This window comes from Oncorhynchus gorbuscha, linkage group LG12, assembly GCF_021184085.1.
Source record: "Oncorhynchus gorbuscha isolate QuinsamMale2020 ecotype Even-year linkage group LG12, OgorEven_v1.0, whole genome shotgun sequence".
NCBI classification, from domain to species: domain Eukaryota; kingdom Metazoa; phylum Chordata; class Actinopteri; order Salmoniformes; family Salmonidae; genus Oncorhynchus; species Oncorhynchus gorbuscha.
The window spans coordinates 27,313,752-27,334,189 of NC_060184.1; the positions used below are offsets into that span (position 1 = coordinate 27,313,752).

Sequence of the window (20,438 nt, forward strand, 5' to 3'; positions counted from 1 at the left end):
TGTGAACAGCGTCATGGGAGGCTGTTTACCCAGTGACGCTGTGTATGACGAGGAGGTGTGACCAATCCATCCAACACACAGGTTTCGGTGGAAGCGGTGCCGGTCACCATGTGCTTTATCAGAAATCCCAGAACCCTCTCTGTCTTCTCCCTGACATCTCTCGTCCTGTGGGCCTGTCATTTTAATCCTGCTGCTGTTAATGTCAACACAATGGGGAAAAAAACATCCCTTCTCACATAGACACCATCACTGTAGACACATAACGTGCACAATTCGTAGATACTGCTTACACACCACCCACACCAGCCAGGCTCCATTCACATCTCCATCTGAACCTGAGGATTTATCTTTCACATGTAGGAGGAACTAGAGTCTTCTTAGAACTGGGTTCACATGATAATTAGACACAGTGTAAGCCCATGTTGACAGTGTTCTGTGTCTGTTCTGCGTTCTGCGTCTGTCGCAGCTAACTGGTTACATTGTAGTAGCACACGGACGAGATAAGATATTCGTGAAGCATTTGTAAGACTTTCATAAGCACTTGGTCGTTATGTACCATCTAAGGATGACTAGACCCGGGACGATTAAAAAAATAAATAATAATAATTGTTTATTAAACCTTTATTTAACTAGTCAGTTGAGAACAAATTCTTATTTACAATGACGGCCTACCACGGCCAAACCGTAACCCGGATGACGCTGGACCAATTGTGAGCCAGATACCAGTATTGTAATATTTTTATGTTGGTAAAAATGAACTATTTTGTCCTTTAGAAACCTGCTGTATGTAAAACATTGCATGCTGTAGCTTGGAAAATATATACATGCGAGTCTGGGTGAGTTTGTTTCCAACATTAGGTCTGTTTTTTCCTCAGTAGGTTTTGTTTCCTTGCCACAATACGAACGAGTATCACAATATTGGTATCATCCCTGCCCCTAAGTATAACCCAAACCCAAGAGTTAACTCTAAACTGCATGATATGGAAAATCGACCTGCAATAGGATTTATGTCGTCACAAATGTTCTATTCATACTCTGCTTTAGTAAGTCAGTAAGTTGATAATAGAGGGACATGTTTCTATATTGCATCATAACTCGGTCAGACTTCATACACTGACAGACTTGACTCTACATAATCCTGTAGCGTATTAAGTTCTTTGATGGATTTCTGGTTTCTCATAATGAGCAGAGAAATTCAAAAGTACATGCACTGTGTGATTAGTATTGATGTGATTATTGACTTCTATCTCAAATTTGAGACAGGATAAATGCAAAATGCGTCGATTTAAAAGCTCTTTATTATTATCCGACTGACTGCTACCTGTCTGAATCTGTTTAGTGGAGGGAATCGTTAAGAGAAAGACTCTGTCTGGTTGTGGCGTTGGCCCCTAAGAGAACCTTTTCTATTTGAAGAATGCAATATGAACCCAACAGAAACATGACCAAGAACCAGCACGTTCAGTTTTTCCTTCAATTGCAGCATCTATAGGCTACTTTTCCCTTTGCAATGACTCTTTCAATTGGTGACAACAGCAGTGAAATCTAAAGCTAGGCCTTGAATGCCTCTCCGAGCCTGACTCGTTTAAAGTCTCATAGGGGTCCAGAGTGATTATCGGCCAGGATACAGTACAGCTGATTTCTGATAGAGGCTAGTTTAACTATTTGTGTGCTGTGTTTCTCTGGCTGGTGTCGAACTGACACCCGTTTTGTTTTCTCTGCTCTTCTGTGTGCCTCAGTGAGCTCATCAACAATAAATTATAGAACAGATTATATAAATCTCTGGCCTGGCTGCCTAGAGGGAAAAACAGTGAGAAACCTTCACATCTTCACTTTCAAGAGCCAAAGGAATGTTCTAATTCAATTATAGATTTTTGAAATGAACTTTGCAGATATTCTAGCTATTTTTTCCCTATGGCTTTAGCATTCTAGAAGTGAAGAACTACCTCAAGCTCTGAATGATTGCTTGTGAGTTGAACGCATCTCATTCGATACCCTCTAATTGTTTATGAAAGGTGTGCTAATGTTTCTCTGACCTGAAGACTATAGACACAGGGTTGCTCTTTAGTCCTATGCCAAAGCTGTTAAATAACCACATTTATCATTCAAGGTCCCTTAGACTATCACCACACTTACTACAGTAAAGTATATGTTCCCTCCCCAAGATTTTGGCACTGAACAAATTTCTGGTCTGCTGAATGTTGTGAAAATTCTGTGTAACTTCCGTCGCACATTTACTGTGAACATTGAGGCTGTACCCGCTTCGCAGGTAGCCTAGTGGTTAGAGCATTGGGCCAGTAACCGAAAGGTTGCTGGATTGAATCCCCGAGCTGACAAGGTAAAAATCTGTTCTGCCCTTGAGCAAGGTAGTTAACCCACTGTTCCCCAGGCGCCCGAGACATGGAAGTCGATTAATGCAGCCCGCGCACCCCTCTGATTCAGAGGGTTTGGGTTAAATGCGGAAGATACATTTCAGTTGAAGGCATTCAGTTTGTTCAACTGGCTAGGTACCCACCTTTAAGTTAGTTTTAACAGTGGCCAAGTAGGCTACTGTGGCTATTTAACTATAATGTAGGACTACCAAAGTGACCTACCATCAAAAACAACTAACATTTTAACATGGAAATAGCTGTTCTCTCATTCAGCCTACAGTAGCAGCCAATGTGTGGTGTTCAATGCCTACATTCCATGAGACAAAAAACACATGCAGGGCTTGACACGAAGCTGTTTTTCCACTTGTCCTTCAGACAAGGTGACTGAAAATATGAGGCAAGAAACCACTTTACAAAATAAAATGAATTACTATTCCCATTCTCTGCCTATTGGCTACTTAGCTTATTCAAGACCTTCTCAAAATACAACACTTTCCCTTTAAGACATAAACATCTCTTTACCTGACTCCCTGTTCAAAGATGGCTAGAAATACACACATTTTCTGCTCTCGTTGGAAGAAACCGCTCTCCCATTGTTGACTAGAAATGAGTTAACTGGGCTAATAACTCACTACCAAAGAATATGAACAAATGTGCTCACGTGGCTACATGCAGCTCTCACTTTGATCTCAAAACAAGCACATTTACTCCCGACCGTTCATACTATAGACTAACCGCAGTCCAGTTCAAAGTGATATGGCTATTTCCATATATGCCTACTTCAGCTCTGATTGGTTATGGCGCTCTGCTCTGTGTAGAGTACAGGCCTGAGTTTGTCAATGCAAAGAATCCTACTCCAATGCCCTCTGCCTACAAGAAAATCTCTTGCACAGTTAGTTTTGCATACTAAATCTTTCCTAGTTTGTTTTGTTTCGGTATATTATACTGAAAGTGGCTAATATTGTGTTGATTCGAACACAATTCCGCCAGTAGAGCGAAACGCTGAGTGTTAACTAATGGGGGGAAACTGTAGCGGGCTCATTATTCTTCTGCACGGCAGTCTGAGGGGAGCTGCGCGCATTCACACAGCTCTGAGGGAACATTGGTAGTAGACTGACTGACTGAGGTTGTATTAGCTGTAATGTATGACTCTTATGAACTCTAAAAACATAATTTCCTTACCTGTAATCACGATACACTTGTTTTGAGCAACACACATAGTCAATCAAATGTATTTCTAAAGCACTTCTTACATCAGCTGATGTCACAAAGTGCTGTACAGAAACCCAGCCTAAAACCCCAAACAGCAAGCAATGCAGGTGTAGAAGCACAGTGGCTAGGAAAAACTCCCTAGAAAGGCCAAAACCTAGGACCAGCAGGGTCAGAACCAGGCTATGAGGGGTGGCCAGTCCTCTTCTGGCTGTGCCGGGTGGAGATTATAACAGAACATGGCCAAGATGTTCAAATGTTCATAGATGACTGGCAAGGTCAAATAATAATAATCAGTGGTTGTCGAGGGTGCAACGGGTCAGCACCTCAGGAGTGAATGTAAGTTGGCATTTCATAGCCGATCATTGAGAGTATCTCTAGCGCTCCTGCTGTCTCTAGAGGATTGAAAACAGCAGGTCTGGGACAGGTAGCACGTCCGGTGAACAGGTCAGGAGTTCCAAGGCCGCAGGCAGAACAGTTGAAACTGGAGCAACAGCATGGCCAGGTGGACTGGGGATAGCAAGGAGTCATCATGCCAGGTAGTCCTGAGGCAAGGTCCTAGGGCTCAGGGAGAAAGAGGTGTCAAGAGAGAGAGAGAGAACGAACACACTGGATAAGACATAAGAAATACTCCAGATATAACAGACTGACCCTGCCCCCCGACACAAACTACTGCAGCATAGGTACTGGAGGCTGAGACCGGGGGGGTTGGGAGACACTGTGGCCCTGTCCGACGATACCCCCGGACCAGATAGAATATAACCCCACCCATTTTGCCAAAGCACAGCACCCACACCACTAGAGGGATATCTTCAACCACCAACTTACCATCCTGAGACAAAGCAGAGTATAGCCCACAATGATCTCCGCCATGGCACAACCCAAGTAGTCCTCGCAGTACTTAAGAATAGCTATCCAAACCATCTCACTCGCTCTCCCTATCCTTCTCCCTAGAAGTGCACCATAGTCCCTGTGGCAAGAAAGCAAAGGTAAGCTGCATAAATGACTACTGCCCTGTAGCACTCATGAAAGTAGCCATGAAGTGATTTGAAAGGCTAGCCATGGCTCACATAAACACCACCGGAAACCCTAGACCAACTCCAATTCGTATACAGCCCCAACAGATCCACAGATGACGCAATTTCAATCGCACTGCCCTTTCCCACATGGACAAATGGAACACCTATGTGAAAATGCTCAGAATTCAACACCATATTGCCCTCAAAGCTCATCACTAAGCTAAGGACATTGGGACTAAACACCTCCCCCTGCAACTGTATCCCTGACTTCCTGACGTGCTGCCCCCAGGTGGTGAAAGTAGGCAACCCTTACCTGCCACGCTGATCCTCAACACTGGTGCCCCTCAGGGATGCGTGCTTAGTCCCCTCCTGTACTCCCTGTTCACCCACAACTACATGGCCAACACCATCAAGTTTGCTGACAACACAACGGTGGTAGGCCTGATCACCGACAACGATGAGACAGCCTACAGGGAGGTCAGAGACCTGGCAGTGTGGTGCCAGGACAACAACCTCTCCCTCAACGTGAGCAAGACAAAGGAGCTGATCATGGACTACAGGAAAAGGCGGGCTGAACACACACCCGGTAACATCGACAGGGCTGTAGTGGAGTGGGTTGAGAGTTTCAAGTTCCATGGTGTTCACATCACCAACAAACTGTCATGGTTCAAACACACCAAGACAGTCGTGAAGAGGGCACGACAATGCCTTTCCCCCCTCAGGAGACTGAAAAGACTTGGCATGGTTCCCCAGATCCTCAAAGTTCTACAGCTGCACCATCGAGTGCATCTTGACCGGTTGCATCACTGTCTGGTATGGAAACTCCTCGGCATCCAACCGTACGCCGCTACAGACTGGAGTGAGTACGTCCCAGTACATCACTGGGGCCAAGCTTCCTGGCTTCCTGCCAGGACCTATATACTAGGCGGTGTCAGAGGAAGGCCCAAGAAACTGTCAGACTCCAGTCACCCAAGTCCTAGACTGTTCTCTCTGCTACCAAGTCTACATACAAAAGGCTCCTTATTAACAGGTTCTACCCCCAAGCTATAAGACTGCTGAATTATTAATCAAGTGGCCTCCCGGACTATTTGCATTGACACAGACCCTTTTTTTACACTGCTGCTACTCACTGTGTATTATCTATGCATAGTCACTTTACCCCTAACTTCATGTACAAATGACCTTGACTACCGGTACCCCCGCACATTGACTCGCTACCGGTACCCCTGGTACATAGCCTTGTTATTTTGTTACTTTTTATTACATTTTTTGCTTTAGTTTATTTAGTAAATATTTTCTTAACCAACAATAGAGTTAAGGGCTTGTAATTAAGCATTTAATTTCGCCTGTTGTATTCGACACGTGACAAATACAATTTGATAATTGTTTTGAGAACCACCAGTAGTCCTCTAAGGAATTGAAATTAGCTATCAAAACCATCTCAAAAACCATCCCTCTCTCTCGATCTCCCCCCATCTCTCTCGGTCCCCTCTCTCTCCCCCTTTCTATCCTTCTCCAGGTGGTAATAAACTGTGCCATTCCCAAGGGGCTCAAGTACAACCAGGCCACACAGACCTTCCACCAGTGGCGCGATGCCAGACAGGTCTACGGACTCAACTTTGGCAGCAAAGAGGATGCCAACGTATTCGCCAGTGCCATGATGCATGCCCTGGAGGTGCTCAACTCTCAGGACACAGGTGAGGGTGAGCTCTGCTGACCGACGGGAAGAATATCTGCTGTAATGACCTGGGATATCCAGCTCTCTTTGGTGTTTTGACAAATGCGAGGTGGTCTTGCCTGTTGCCGTCCTGTTGCTTCAGCCATTGCAAGTAGTTGTAGTGAGAGGTGTCCTGCAAGTTTAGTGGGCAAGGATGCACAACTCTTAGCTGATGTAAAACATGGGTGCGGGTTAGCCTTGGAGTGCTGTTCTCAGACACACTGGTTAATCTGACTAGGTATTTGTAGATTTAAGCAGGACCCAAGAGGTAGAGCAAAACCCTCTATAAATGTCAGCACAGTTGAGCGTCACATTAAAACTATAGTACTTGACCAGACATTTGCCGAAGGCACTTTAAAAAATATATTCTTGTGTTTACAGTCCACACAGATGACTCATCAATGTTTTCCCTCACTTTGCAGAATTCTTTGCTTCACTAAGCTGAATATGGTCGGGTGAAGGGAAAAAATAAATAAATACAAAGAAATGATTTGCGTCTAATTCGTTTTGATCCGCTGTTTATATTGGTTTGGCAGAATGGCTCTCTTGTCCTCAGAGTGAGATCAAATGTTTACTGAGGACCTGCTCTCGTAAAACTGGATGCAATTAGACGTTCTGATGTGTGTATTGGGAGGTTGTGTGTGTGTTTGAGGAACTCTGGGTCTGGAGCAGGGGCCTAGTGAGGGGCTCAATCAAGGCCCTGTTCCTGACCCCCTCTGTGGCTGCAACAACTTGTGACTGACTAGGCCCTCAGGGGTTCCACACAACAGCAGTCACACTGAGCCTAGTATCTCTCACCGGGCCGTTTAGGCCTTTTAGTCAGACTGTTTACTTATTGCTAACAAATGATGCATTGTTTTCAGCGGCGGCCATTTCTGTTTTCCAGATATACTTAATCTCTGGAAAGGCTAGCTAGCAAATACAATGTATTTGTATTCTCTCCAAGCAGCAATCTGCTGAGCCCAGCCCACAGTTACCTCAGATGGAGTGGCCTTGGAACAGACTGTGATTATGCTGGTTGCCTGCGCTGCCTTCGCTTAATTTGTTGACGGATGCGATGAGCCACTGCGTCTAATGTGAATAGCTTTCCTGTAATCTCCACCACCACGCCTGAGTAATATACACACTGTAGCTCTGGTGATATTTTCTCAATGAGGGCTGGCTGCCTGGGACAGAGAGAGGTGTGTTTGGTTGTTGGTAATATGATTGCAGAGTGGATCATCAGTCATTTTGAGAGATCTGACGGTTGTTGTTTTCCAACGCACACTGCACCCAATCTCTTCCCTGAGGGGGAAGTTATTGTTTTATAGTCTCCTTGCCACTGACTGAAGTTCAGAACCAGGTCTGTATGAATGAATCTAGGTTTCAAAGCAAATACACTTTTATTTGTCACATGCTTCGTAGACAACAGGTGTAAATTAACATTAATTAGCTTTCTTACTGGTCATTCTCTGACAATGCAGAGTTGACGATGCACGAATAGTGACACTTGGAATAAATACACAGTGATTAAATAATAAAAAATAATGCATAAAAATAACATTGTTATATAGGGAGTAGAAGATATTGTAGCTATATACAGGGAGTACCATTACTGAGTCGATGTGCAGAGGTATGAGGTAATTGAGGTAGCTATATACTGTGCATAGAGGTAGGGGTAAAGTGACTAGGTAACAGGATACAGTGGGGCAAAAAGTATTTTGTCAGCCACCAAATACTTATTTTCCATCATAATTTGCAAATAAATTCATAAAAAATCCTGATGACAATGTGGTTTTCTTGATTTTTTTTCTCATTTTGTCTGTCATAGTTGAAGTGTACCTACGATGAAAATTACAGGCCTCATCTTTTTAAGTGGGAGAACTTGCAGAATTGATGGCTGGCTTTTTTGCCCCACTGTATAATAGACTAGCAGTGGCGTGGGCGTATGTAGTGTGTGTGTTGGTGTTTAAGTATGTCATGAGTGTGTGTGTGCGCATATTCAGTGGAAGAGTTGGTGCAAAAAAGGGTCACTGCAGGTAGCCATTTGATTAGCTATTTAGCGGTCTTGTTTAGAAGTCTTATGGCTTGGGTGAAGAAGCTGTTCAGGGTAGTGTTGGTTCCAGACTTGCCATGTTGTAGTAGAGCGAAGTCTGTGGCTTGGGCGGCTGGAGTCTTTGAAAACGCCTGGTATAGAGGTCCTGGATGGCTGTGAGATTTGCGGTCGGTTGCCAAGCAGTTGCCATTGTTGCCAGTGGAGATGCAGCCAGTCAAGATGCTCTCGATGGTGCAGCTGTATAACTTTTTGTTGTTGTTGAGGATCTGAGGACGCATGCAAAATCTTTTCAGCGTCCTGGGGAGGAGAAGCGCTGTCGTGCTCTCCATGACTGTGGACGATGATATATCCTTGGTGACGTGGACACCGAGGAACGTGAAACTCTCAACCCGCTCCACTGCAGCCCTGTCGATGTCAATGTGGGCATGCTCTGCCCTCCGTTTCCTGTAGTTCATGATCAGCTCCTTTGTCTTATTAATGTTGCGGGAGAAGTTGTTGTCCTGGCATCACACTGCCAGGTTTCTGACCTCCGCCCATTAGGCTCTCATCGTCGTTGGTGATCAGGCCTACCAGCGTATTGTCGTCAGAAAACTTAATGATGGTGTTGGGCGTGCGTGGGTGAACAGGGAGTACAGGAGGGGACTAAGCACGCACCCCTGAAGGGCCTCTGTGTTGAGGGTCTGTGTGACAGATGTGTTGCCTAGAGTTAACAATAACCACCTTAGGGCGGCCCATCAGGAAGTCCAGGATCCAGTTACAGAGGGAGGTGTTCAGTACCAAGAACCTCAGTTTAGTGATGAGCTTTGTAGGCACTATGGTGTTGAACGCTGAGTTCAACTGGAGTGGATCCAGGGTGTCTGGGATCAAAATAAAATTATTTTTGTCACATGCTCTGAATACGATATGAATACTATGAAATGCTTACTTACACGTCCTTAAAAAAAAGGATCTGCCCTTTTTTTACATTTTCGCCTAAAATGACAACCAAATCTAACTGCCCTTAGCTCAGGCACTGAAGCAAGGATATGCATTTTCTTGGTACAATTTGAAAGGAAACACTTTGAAGTTTTGTGGAAATGTGAAAGGAATGTAAGAGAATATAAAACTATAGATCTGGTAAAAGGTAATACAAAGAAAAAAAACAACCATTACTTTGTATTTTTTTGTACCATCTTTGAAATGCAAGAGAAAGCTCATAATGTATTATTCCAGCCCGGGTGCAATGTAGATTTTGGCCATTAGATGGCAGCAGTGTATGTGCAGTTAAGACTGATCAAATCAAACTTTATTTGTCACATGCGCCAAATACAACAAGTGTAGACTCTACCATGAAATGCTTACTTACAATCCCTTAACCAACAGTACAGTTCAAGAAGAGTTAAGAAAATATATACAAGGGGTACCGGTATAGAGTCGGTGTGCAGGGGTACAGGTTAGTTGAGGTAATTTGTACAAGTAGGTGGGGGTGAAGTGACAATGCATAGCTAATAAACAGTGAGTAGAAGCAGTGTACAAAAGCGAGGGGAGTGAGTCAATGTAAATTGTCTGGTGGCGATTTTATAAATTGTTTTGTAGTCATATGGCTTGGGGGTAGAATCTGTTAAGAAGCCTTTTGACCGAGACTTGCCGCTCCGGTACCGCTTGCAGTGCGGTGGCAGAGAGAACAGTCTGAGTAGGGTGGCTGGAGTCTTTGGCAATTCAGATGCGAGTGCTACAGGGTGATTAGTCATTTAGTCAGGTTACCTTGGCATTCTTGGCTACATGGACTATGGTGGTCTTCTTAAAACATGTAGGTATTCGACTGGTAAAAAAACACCCAGAATAATAGTTTGTGTGGAGGTGCTGACTAACACCCTGAGGAAGGCACAATGATGCCAAAACATTGGTAGATACCCATTCAACTGCTGGGAGACTACACATGGAGTGTGCAAATTTCTTTATTTTGATAGTTTATGGTATTACAGACTTGGTCAGGGAGAGGTTGAAATGTCAGTGAAGACACTTGCCAACTGATCAGCGCATGTTCCGAGTACACTTCCTGGTAATCAGTCTGGCTCTGTGGCCTTGTGAATGTTAACCTGTTTAAATGTCTTACTCACATCGGTTATGGAGAGCGTGATCACACAGTCATCTGGAACAGCTAAACTCTCACTCATGATTGTGTTGCTTGCCTTGAAGCAAGCATAGAAGGTGTTTAGCTTGTCGGATAGGCTCGTGTCACTGTGCAGCTCGTGGCTGGGTTTCCCTTTGTAATCCGTGATAGTTTGTAGTCCTGCCACATCTGACGAACGTCATAGTAGGATTCGATCTTCGTCCCGTGTTGACGCTTTGCCTGTGATGGTTCGTCAGAGGACATAGTGGGATTTCTTATAAGTGTCCGGGTTAGAGTCCCACTCCTTGCCTTTAGCTCAGTGAGGATGTTGCCTGTAATCCATGGCTTCTGGTTGGGATATGCATGTACGTCGCTTTGGCGATGAGGTTGTCGATGGACTTTTGACTATTTAAAGTATACAATATACTTGCAGTGAAGCCACTCAACGACATTACAGTAGTCATCAAACAGACTCCCATCCAGAGCGACACACAAAAGCAACCAGGGTCAATGCCCTGCTCAAGGGCACGTTGGCAGTTCTCCCACAAAAACAGCGACTCGGACGAGTGATCCCCCCCCCAATACACCAACAACCAACAAAATATAAAAAAGACAAAGGAGAAACAGAAAACAAAGCAAAAAACAAAAGACATCAAATACAACAAAAATCCTAGCAGCAAGGATTTACGTGTGTTTGTGTATGTGTGCATTTCAATGAGCGTGTGTATATTGCATGTGTACAAACACCTGCACCTCATCAGCCTCAGGCAATCCGGCATTAACTGTAACAACACTGCCCCTCAGTGTCATTCAAACTTACTTTTTGTTATGTTTTATTTTGACTTTATTTTTAACTTTTTATCTTTGACCGTCATTCTATCCCCCGCCCAGCAACTCCACTCCCACCTGTCTCCAATTCCACATGTGGATTTCTATACACCATATATCTTTCAACTATGCTGTGATTTTTAAAATACATGCAATCCATGGATTCTATTTGATTAGATAGATTGTGAGTTGAAGATAGTTACTAATACTCTTAGTAAAAGTATTTGACTGACCCAGTCTCTCAACAGTACTATTTCTAGGGTCAATTTTTGATAAATGTTATGCATTTTCAGCCATTCCTGAACCTGAGACGAGAAACACTACCTGAGGGCAACACCAAAAGAAATGATCTTGATTCTGTATCCTCACAACAAAATCTGTAGAGCTTCGATGATTGTATGGCCCAAATATTCAACATTTTGTTGGTGGAAAGAATTTCATATAATTTTAGCTGAAAAGTCTTGAATCTTGCTTTATTTTATATATCAACTCATACACCCTGTACCGTGGAATCGGTACATCATAAATCTCTTCCAAACTATTTTGCAATCTGTTTGGCACAGCTGTCAACATCCTGGTCCTCAAATGAAACTGGTAATGTTTCCTATTTATGCTGTTTTTATTCAGTTTTGATCCTTTATATTGGGCAGACAGACCAGTTCCCTACTTCCTCCCACTGCCACCTGTCTCCTCCAGTTTTGATCCTTTATATTGGGCAGACAGACCAGTTCCCTACTTCCTCCCGCTACCACCTGCCTCCTCCAGTTTTGATCCTTTATATTGGGCAGACAGACCAGTTCCCTACTTCCTCCCGCTACCACCTGCCTCCTCCAGTTTTGATCCTTTATATTGGGCAGACAGACCAGTTCCCTACTTCCTCCCGCTACCACCTGCCTCCTCCAGTTTTGATCCTTTATATTGGGCAGACAGACCAGTTCCCTACCTCCTCCCACTGCCACCGGTCTCCTCCAATTTTTAGGGTAAAGCTGTAATCAATTGGTTGTAATCTTGTATTGAGTTCCCATGCAATTCAGAAAACTCATGAAAGACTAATCTACCATTCCAATTTACAATATCATTTAAAAACAATATACCGTACAATACCTACAATACCATATCTTTCCCATAAATACAGTTATTTCAGCCATAATATTTGTTGTATCTTTTCAGGGGGATGAAATTGTAGTCATCTCTGCAGTGCTTGTTTGGGAAAGAGCATAATTTTCAATTAATCGAAAATGAGACATGGCATCTGCACAAAAGCAAAAATGCAATGTTAAGCAATGGATGAGCTTTTCTTAGTAATCTACTTGACGCATTTAGGGTTCAAATAAAACTTTTGAATGAATGAAGCTTTCAGAGAGAGGTTTAGTTCTTTTATATTTAATCATCTCAACCCACCCTATTCATTATATAGATAGGCACGCTTTATCTTGTCTTGTCTGTGACGAACCATCATACAGGCAAAGCGTCAACACAGGGCTAAGATTGAATCATATGACGAGCGTCGGAGCGGTGTAGTATGTGGCAGGGCTTGCAAACTATTACGGACTACAAAGGGAAACATAGCCGCGAGCTGCCCAGTGACACAAGCCTACCAGATGAGCTAAATCACGTCTATGCTCGCTTCGAGGCAAGCAACACTGAGGCATGCATGAGAGCATCAGCTGTTCTGGACGACTGTGTGATCACGCTCTCCGTAGCCGACGTTAGGAAGACCTTTTAAACAGGTCAACATACACAAGGCTGAGGGGCCAGACGGATTACCAGGACGCGTGCTCCAGGCATGTGCTGACCAACTGGCGTGCTCCAGGCATGTGCTGACCAACTGGCAGGTGTCTTCACTGACATTTTCAACATATCCCTGATTGAGTCTGTAATACCAACATGTTTTGAGCAGACACCATAGTCCCGTGCCCAAGAACACAAAGGCAGTCTGCCTAAATCACTACAGACCCGTAGCACTCACGTCCGTAGCCATGAAGTGCTTTGAAAGGCTGGTAATGGCTCACATCAACACCATCATCCCAGAAACCCTAAACCCAACAGATCCACAGGTGATGCAAATTCTATGGCACTCCTCACTGCCCTTTCCCACCTGGACAAAAGGAACACTTATGTGAGAATGCTATTCATTGACTACAGCTCAGCATTCAACACCATAGTACCCTCAAAGCTCATCACTAAGCTAAGGATCCTGGGACTAAACACCTCCCACTGCAACTGGATCCTGGACTTCCTGACGGGCCACAGTGGTAGGCCTGATCAACGACGAGATTGCCTATAGGGAGGAGGTCAGAGACCTGGCCGTGTGGTGCCAGAATAACAACCTATCCCTCAACGTAACCAAGACCAAGGAGATGATTGTGGACTACAGGAAAAGGACCGAGTACGCCCCCATTCTCAATGACGGGCTTGAGTGGAGCAGGTTGAGAGCTTCAAGTTCCTTGGTGTCCACATCACCAACAAACTAGAATGGGCCAAACACACCAAGACAGTCATGAAGAGGGCACGATGTAGCCTATGGGTCCTGAGATCCTCAAAAGGTTCTACAGCTGCAACATCGAAGGGCATCCTGACTGGTTGCATCACTGCCTGGTATGGGAATTTCTTGGCTAGTGTGTACGACCCAGTACATCACTGGGGCTAAGCTGACTGCCATTCAGGACCTCTATATCAGGCAGTGTCAGAGGAAGGCCCTAAAAGTTGTCAAAGACCCCAGCCACCCCAGTCATAGACTGTTCTCTACTACCGCATGGCAAGCAGTACCGGAGTGCCAAGTCTAGGACAAAAATTATTCTCAACATTTTCTACCCCTAAGCCATAAGACTCCTGAACAGGTAATCAAATGGCTACCTGGACTATTTGCATTGTGTGCCCCCCTCCCAGCCCCTCTTTTATGCTGCTGCTACTCTCTGTTGATCAAATATGCACAGTCACTTTAACTATACATTCAAACAGGGTTGCTGTTCCCCTGTCTGTTTGCAACAACGTTTGTAGTGTGAGCTGTCTTAATAACAACATAACCAAGGACTTTTCTCTGACACCCTCTTCCTCTCTCCTTCCTTCCCGTCTCTATCCTCCTTCTCTCTCGCTCTGCTGTTTTTCTTTCTCCCCTCGTTAGAGAAGGTGGGTTTGTTAGCTGTTATTCTTTTTGCTGAACTCCTCCAGTGCCGAGTTTGCAGAATTCCTCTGTGTTTGGACTCTTCCCTCCTCCCTGACTCTCCCCCTGTCTCCTCCCTGACTCTCCCCCTGTCTCCTCCCTGACTCTCCCCCTGTCTCCTCCCTGACTCTCTCTCCCTGTCTCTCCCCCTGTCTCTCCCCCTGTCTCTCCCCCTGTCTCTCCCCCTGTCTCTCCCCCTGTCTCTCCCCCTGTCTCTCCCCCTGTCTCTCCCCTGTCTCTCCCCCTGTCTCTCCCCCCTGTCTCTCCCCCCCTGTCTCTCCCCCTGTCTCTCCCCCTGTCTCTCCCCCTGTCTCTCCCCCTGTCTCCTCCCTGACTCTCCCCCTGTCTCCTCCCTGACTCTCCCCCTGTCTCCTCCCTGACTCTCCCCCTGTCTCCTCCCTGACTCTCCCCCTGTCTCCTCCCTGACTCTCCCCCTGTCTCCTCCCTGACTCTCCCCCTGTCTCCTCCCTGACTCTCCCCCTGTCTCCTCCCTGACTCCTCCCTGACTCTCCCCTGACTCCTCCCTGACTCTCTCCCTGACTCCTCCCTGACTCTCTCCCTGACTCCTCCCTGACTCTCCCCCTGACTCCTCCCTGACTCTCCCCCTGTCTCCTCCCTGACTCTCCCCCTGTCTCCTCCCTGACTCTCTCCCCTGTCTCCTCCCTGACTCTCTCCCCTGTCTCCTCCCTGACTCTCTCCCCTGTCTCCTCCCTGACTCTCTCCCCTGTCTCCTCCCTGACTCTCTCCCCCCCTCCCTGACTCTCTCCCACTGTCTCTCCCCCTGTCTCTCAGCTCTTTGTTCCCGACTAGCCTATCGCCTGACTAGTGTATCTGGCTGTTTCCCCCAGTGACCTCTAGCCCTCATCTCTCCCTGAGGCTGAATGCTTGGTTCTCACTGAACTTTTCTAGCCTGTATTAATTACCCGATAGTGATGAGCTTGATTATGGGAATGGTGATGACATTCTCCAGCGGTGTGGGTGTTCTCACACTATCAAAGCCTGCCTGTTGCAGCCTGCCTCTGACAGGAGGAGACCCTGGGGTCTGCTTGCACTTTGAAGGAGTCTAAGGATATCCTCAAAGTGTGCATGTATGTGTGTGAGAGAGGATGTTTCAGTCCTCTCCAATTCCCCTGTCTGTTTGCAACAACGTTTGTAGTGTGAGCTGTCTTAATAACGACATAACCAAGGACTTTTCTCTGACGCCCTCTTCCTCTCTCCTTCCTTCCCTTCTCTATCCTCCTCTCTCGCTCTGCTGTTCTCCTTTGTTTTTCTTTCTCCCCTCGTTAGAGAAGGTGGGTTTGTTAGCTGCTATTCTTTTTGCTGAACTCCTCCAGTGCCGAGTTTGCAGAATTCCCCTGTGTTTGGTTGGGGGCTTAGACTTGGTGCTAGAGGCTGAGGCTGGTTGTCGGGGCAGGGGATCTGCTCTGTAGCCGAGGCTGCATATGGGCTAGACTGGGGTGGAGGCTGGGAGCTGGAGCACCACAGGCTTTATAATGAAGAGAGTGTTAGCCTGGCCCTACCAAAGCCCTGCCAGGCTGACAGAGGGAAAAGGGGAGGCGAGGTACGATGGGACACTAATTGGCCCAGCCTCAGTCAGAGACCCATTTGTGTTCAGTAAGCTGTTTACAGCAGTACACTCCAGCATAGTAATGGGGCCTGATGGGGCTGGATAGGCCTGACTGGATGGGGTTTCTGCGACCATAGAGGGCTGGAACAGGCTGGCCCGCCACTGGAGGGCCCAGTGCAGCCAAGCTTTCTCCTATACTTGTCCTTAACTGAGATGGAAACATGTATTGTGCGCAGTAGTTCTCGTCAGGGGTGTGCAGAGAGGAGCTCAGCACTTACACAGGTTCGGCTGAGTCCACCCAGGCTACAGCTGAGGTACAGCAACCCTGTTTGAGAGGCACTTTGAGAACTGTAGTAAAGATATGGATCTGATTTTCCTGCTCTTCTCTGCCTCCTGTTGGTTGTACATAGAACTGCGCACAGAGGCACTCTAGTGTTATTCTTATCATCCAATGTGATGACACTCCTGTTCTATTAGGTGTCCCTTTTAGACATGATAAGCCTTCCATGACACAAGGCTCAACATCATTCACTCCCGGACTGGGATTTATCACTGGACAAGAGAGGAACGGAGTCACGCTGGTCTATCCTTTTAGAATACTTGTTATTTATTTCACCGCTAGCTAAATCCAGTGTTGACATGATTTACTGAGGCCTGTTCTGCCTGTGGTCTGTGCTGAATGTAGATCAAGCTGCTGTGTGTTCTGTTTCATACTCTGCACTGTGATTAGTCCTGCCTCTCTCTCCATTGTTCCTCCCCTGGAAAACTGATGCTGCTGCTTGGGAGGAGGAGAGGAGAAAAACGCAGGGTGATGGTGCTGGCAGTGCAGGTTTTACTGCCTTTGGTGTAAGTGTGTAGCTCTTTCTCTTGAATGAGTGTGTGTGCTTTATATGTGCGCATGCGTGTCTCCTACGTCCAGAAAGCCCTCCTCTCCCTATATCCCTGGAGTTTCTACGGTCTCTATAGTATCTGGTCTAATTTTAGCAGAGTGAAATGTGTGGTTGGGAATCACATGGTAGGCAGTCGGAGCTAGGCTGACACTGACACCCGAGCTGTCTCCGCTTACCGTGCTGCTATTGCCTGAGACTGTGTGGCATGTGGGCTTTTCTCAAAGAAATGGCTGTTGTCACATTCCTTCTCAGTCAGATAGAACACTAAATGACGGAAGTGACTGAGCCACAGGACAAAGGGCAGAGCGGACCCCTGGAGATCAGGGACGTGATGGGTTCAGAGTTCATGTTTGCTCTTTTTAGGCCCTGTGATGAGGTGTTGTAGTCCGCAGACAGATGAGTACATAATGATGAGCTGTCGGACTGTCTGTATGGAAATGTGAAATTTGGTTTACACAGAAACCATCCGGACCAAAACCAACTGTACCTTTCTCTGTGTTGAGCGCCGAGTCCCAGGTGCTGTAATATGAACCGTTGTCATAACAGCACTGGGAGTGTTTTTCTCGTCCACTTTACCGAGAAGGTGTGTGTGTGTGTGTGTGCACGCCAAGACAAAGGAACGATCGGTTACCGTCAGAGACGAGGCAGTGTTTGTGGCCTGGTGAGGTCGTGTGACGTTTGGAAGGTCGAGTGTTTCTGGTAATACACGTCAGTCAGATGACTGAGGGGTCGAGTCTGGTGGAGCCTGTCTGTGACCCTTGTCAGGTCACACCAAAGCAACTGTTCTCCCCATGTCTAGGTCCAAACTCATTGAACCCCAAGTCAAAGAGCTGTAGTGTGGTGCTAAATGTTTTGGGCAGTAGTGACGTTAGTTCTGGGCTTTGACCTGAGCTCACTCTGTCAGTCATGTCCTGTAACCCATAGAGGCCCATACAGACAGATGTCCTCAGTCTCCCCCCTCTCTGCTCTCCTCAAATGGGTAAAAAAGGACTGAAGGTCTTGTCAGGCCGCTGAACGCCGGTCAGTGTTCTGGTCTGGCTGTAATCCCCTCCTTTTCATCTGGCTGTGGACAGATTGATATGGAGAGAGAGGAAAAAGAGACACAAGAGAAATGAGGCAGTGTGCGGGTAAGGTCCATGTAAGGCTACAAAGAACCAAGTTGATGCACACATGACTGTAAGTCGCTTTGGATAAAAGCGTCTGCTAAATGGCATTTATATTATTATTATTATTGAAAGGTAGAGGGAAAGTGTTTTTCAGACGTGGTCCTGTAGCATAATACTCCACAGCTTCTGTTTGGGTTTTCATGTTGTCAGACGGCCATCTGAGCCCCGGGACAAACAGTTGAACACAGTCGGACTCTGCACAGGGGGGTCCCTCTCTTTGGGGGGTCCCCTGGCCCCTAAACCTCCACCCACTGCCCTGTGCAGCCCCCATTCTGCCCGCTACACCCCTAGCAACACAGCCCAGCCTGGCAGCATGGTGTGAGGGACCACGGGTGATTTATTGATGGGCACCTTTTTGGGGGTATAAATACTGTGTTGTGATGGCCTGTTGCCAGAGCAGAATACAGGGCGAGTGTGTCTGTTACCAAGACTTCCTCAGTGTGAGAACAACGCGGGAGCTGGGTTAACTGTGGTTCTGTGTGGCCCACCGTTGCCCGTCATAGAAACATCCCTGAGCCAAAAGAAGTTTGTTTTTGCAGCTAAAGTCCCTGCCTTTTTAAATGAGTGCAGACAGAGTAGGGGGGTTGGACACTGACACCCTCCACCGTGTCTCAGGCTGTTTGGTGTGTTGCTTTCTTACGCCATGCCACCATGTGAACCCCATTTGCGTCACTGGGCCAGTCGAGATGGAGGTTGGTGTGACGTCAGTCCCGACTGCCTGCCTCACTTTTTGTTGATGAGCTCATGCTCTTTTGCACCATACTGCCATAATAACCCACGCTGCTGAGAGGTTCTCCAGCTAGCCAGCCTGCTACTACTAACACTGACAGAACAGCTGCCCTGCATGGCCCAGCGAGTGAAACCCCAGCACTGGGCCTACCAGAGACTACAACACTGTACTTATCAGGGAAGGTGACCAGAGAGGGAGAAACCAGACGGTGAGAGCAGCGTGATCCAGAGAGGGACCAGGGCCTGCTGTTTTAGAATTGTGTCCCAGCCCAGGGTGGTGCTGTCCTGTTTGGTGTTCCACACCCTGCTGCCTCAGATCTCTCTTTCAGCCCTCTTCTGCTCCTCTGTGAGGGGGAGAGACTGCTGCTGCTGTTTGGTGCTGGCACTGTAGAGACAGAGGAAGGTCCTCCAGGCGTCCACAGACATGCCTGCTCCCAGAGTGAGCCGCTTCCAACTGCAGCAGACTATCAGTCGCGCTCAGATCATCCTCAGCAGTGAGTAGAGCTGGACTGGAGGGGGTTGGTAGGGGTTTTGATTTGGAGGAGGTTTTGGGGGGTGTAGTGAGACAGCTGATGGGTAGAAAGGGTGGTGCAGGAGTGGGAGGGAGCAGATGACTACACCACTGATTGCATGTTGCAGAGCGTTAGTTGAACAGGAAGCACGACTGACTGAGTTCCTCTCTTACTAACACAACTAGTGATAACAAGTCCTTATGTAACTTGTATAACATGAATGTTTTATGAAGTGTTGGTTGCCTGTAGTGTAACCTGCTATATATTATACACTGTCCCGATAGGCGATGGACACAGTTCATCTGGAAGGAAGATGGGAGTCCTCTTATGATTGGTCAGAGATCAGTTACTCTTTCTTCTGATTGGCTAAGCTGTGTTCAATACTTTGGTGCTCTGTAGCATCAGTCTAAAAGCCCCTGGCTGAAAGAGAAAGGGCAAGGAGATGCAGGGCAGCCTTGACCTCTGTTTCTGTGCTTTGACGATCTTTGAAAGATAAGAAAATCACTTAAAAGTGTTCCTGAGTCTCCTAGCTACGGAGTCAGAAACACAGGCTCTGTTCAGTCCACACAAATAATTCAACCCTCGAGGGAGAGGAGAGAAAAGGCATAGTTCTGAATTCTGCTCCATTCTCATGCCCTCAACACCAGTGTTCAGTTGGCTTCGTTCAGCTAGCTCTGTTTTCGGTTGGAGGCGATCCCTGTGGAAAGCCCGGTCTCTCCTCTCTCGGTTGTGCCAGCATTAGGGTCATGAGATATGTCTTTGTTGCACGCTGCTTGGCTCGCAAAACTGATGATTCCTATAGTGCTGTTGGGATCAGCAGCAGAACACCAGGGCTTTCTCATTAAAATAGGCTGTGTGTTTTAGGCAACAATCCTGCTGACTATCAGGTGCTAAAGGCATGGCTGCTAATGAAATTGGGACACACATGTCCTAACAATGCAAAACAGTTGCATTTGGGTCTAGCCCTTGGATGCTGTGTCTTTGGGGCTAGTTCCCTGGGTGCTGTGTCTTTGGGGCTAGTTCCCTGGGTGCTGTGTCTTTGGGGCTAGTTTCCTGGGTGCTGTGTCTTTGGGGCTAGTTTCCTGGGTGCTGTGTCTTTGGGGCTAGTTTCCTGGGTGCTGTGTCTTTGGGGCTAGTTTCCT

At 46.6% G+C, this 20,438-nt stretch overlaps 1 pseudogene; it reads left to right on the forward strand.

Annotated features, from left to right (window-relative positions):
- LOC123990802 overlaps positions 1–20,438 on the forward strand; it is a 154,818-nt pseudogene that overhangs the window by 67,987 nt on the left and 66,393 nt on the right.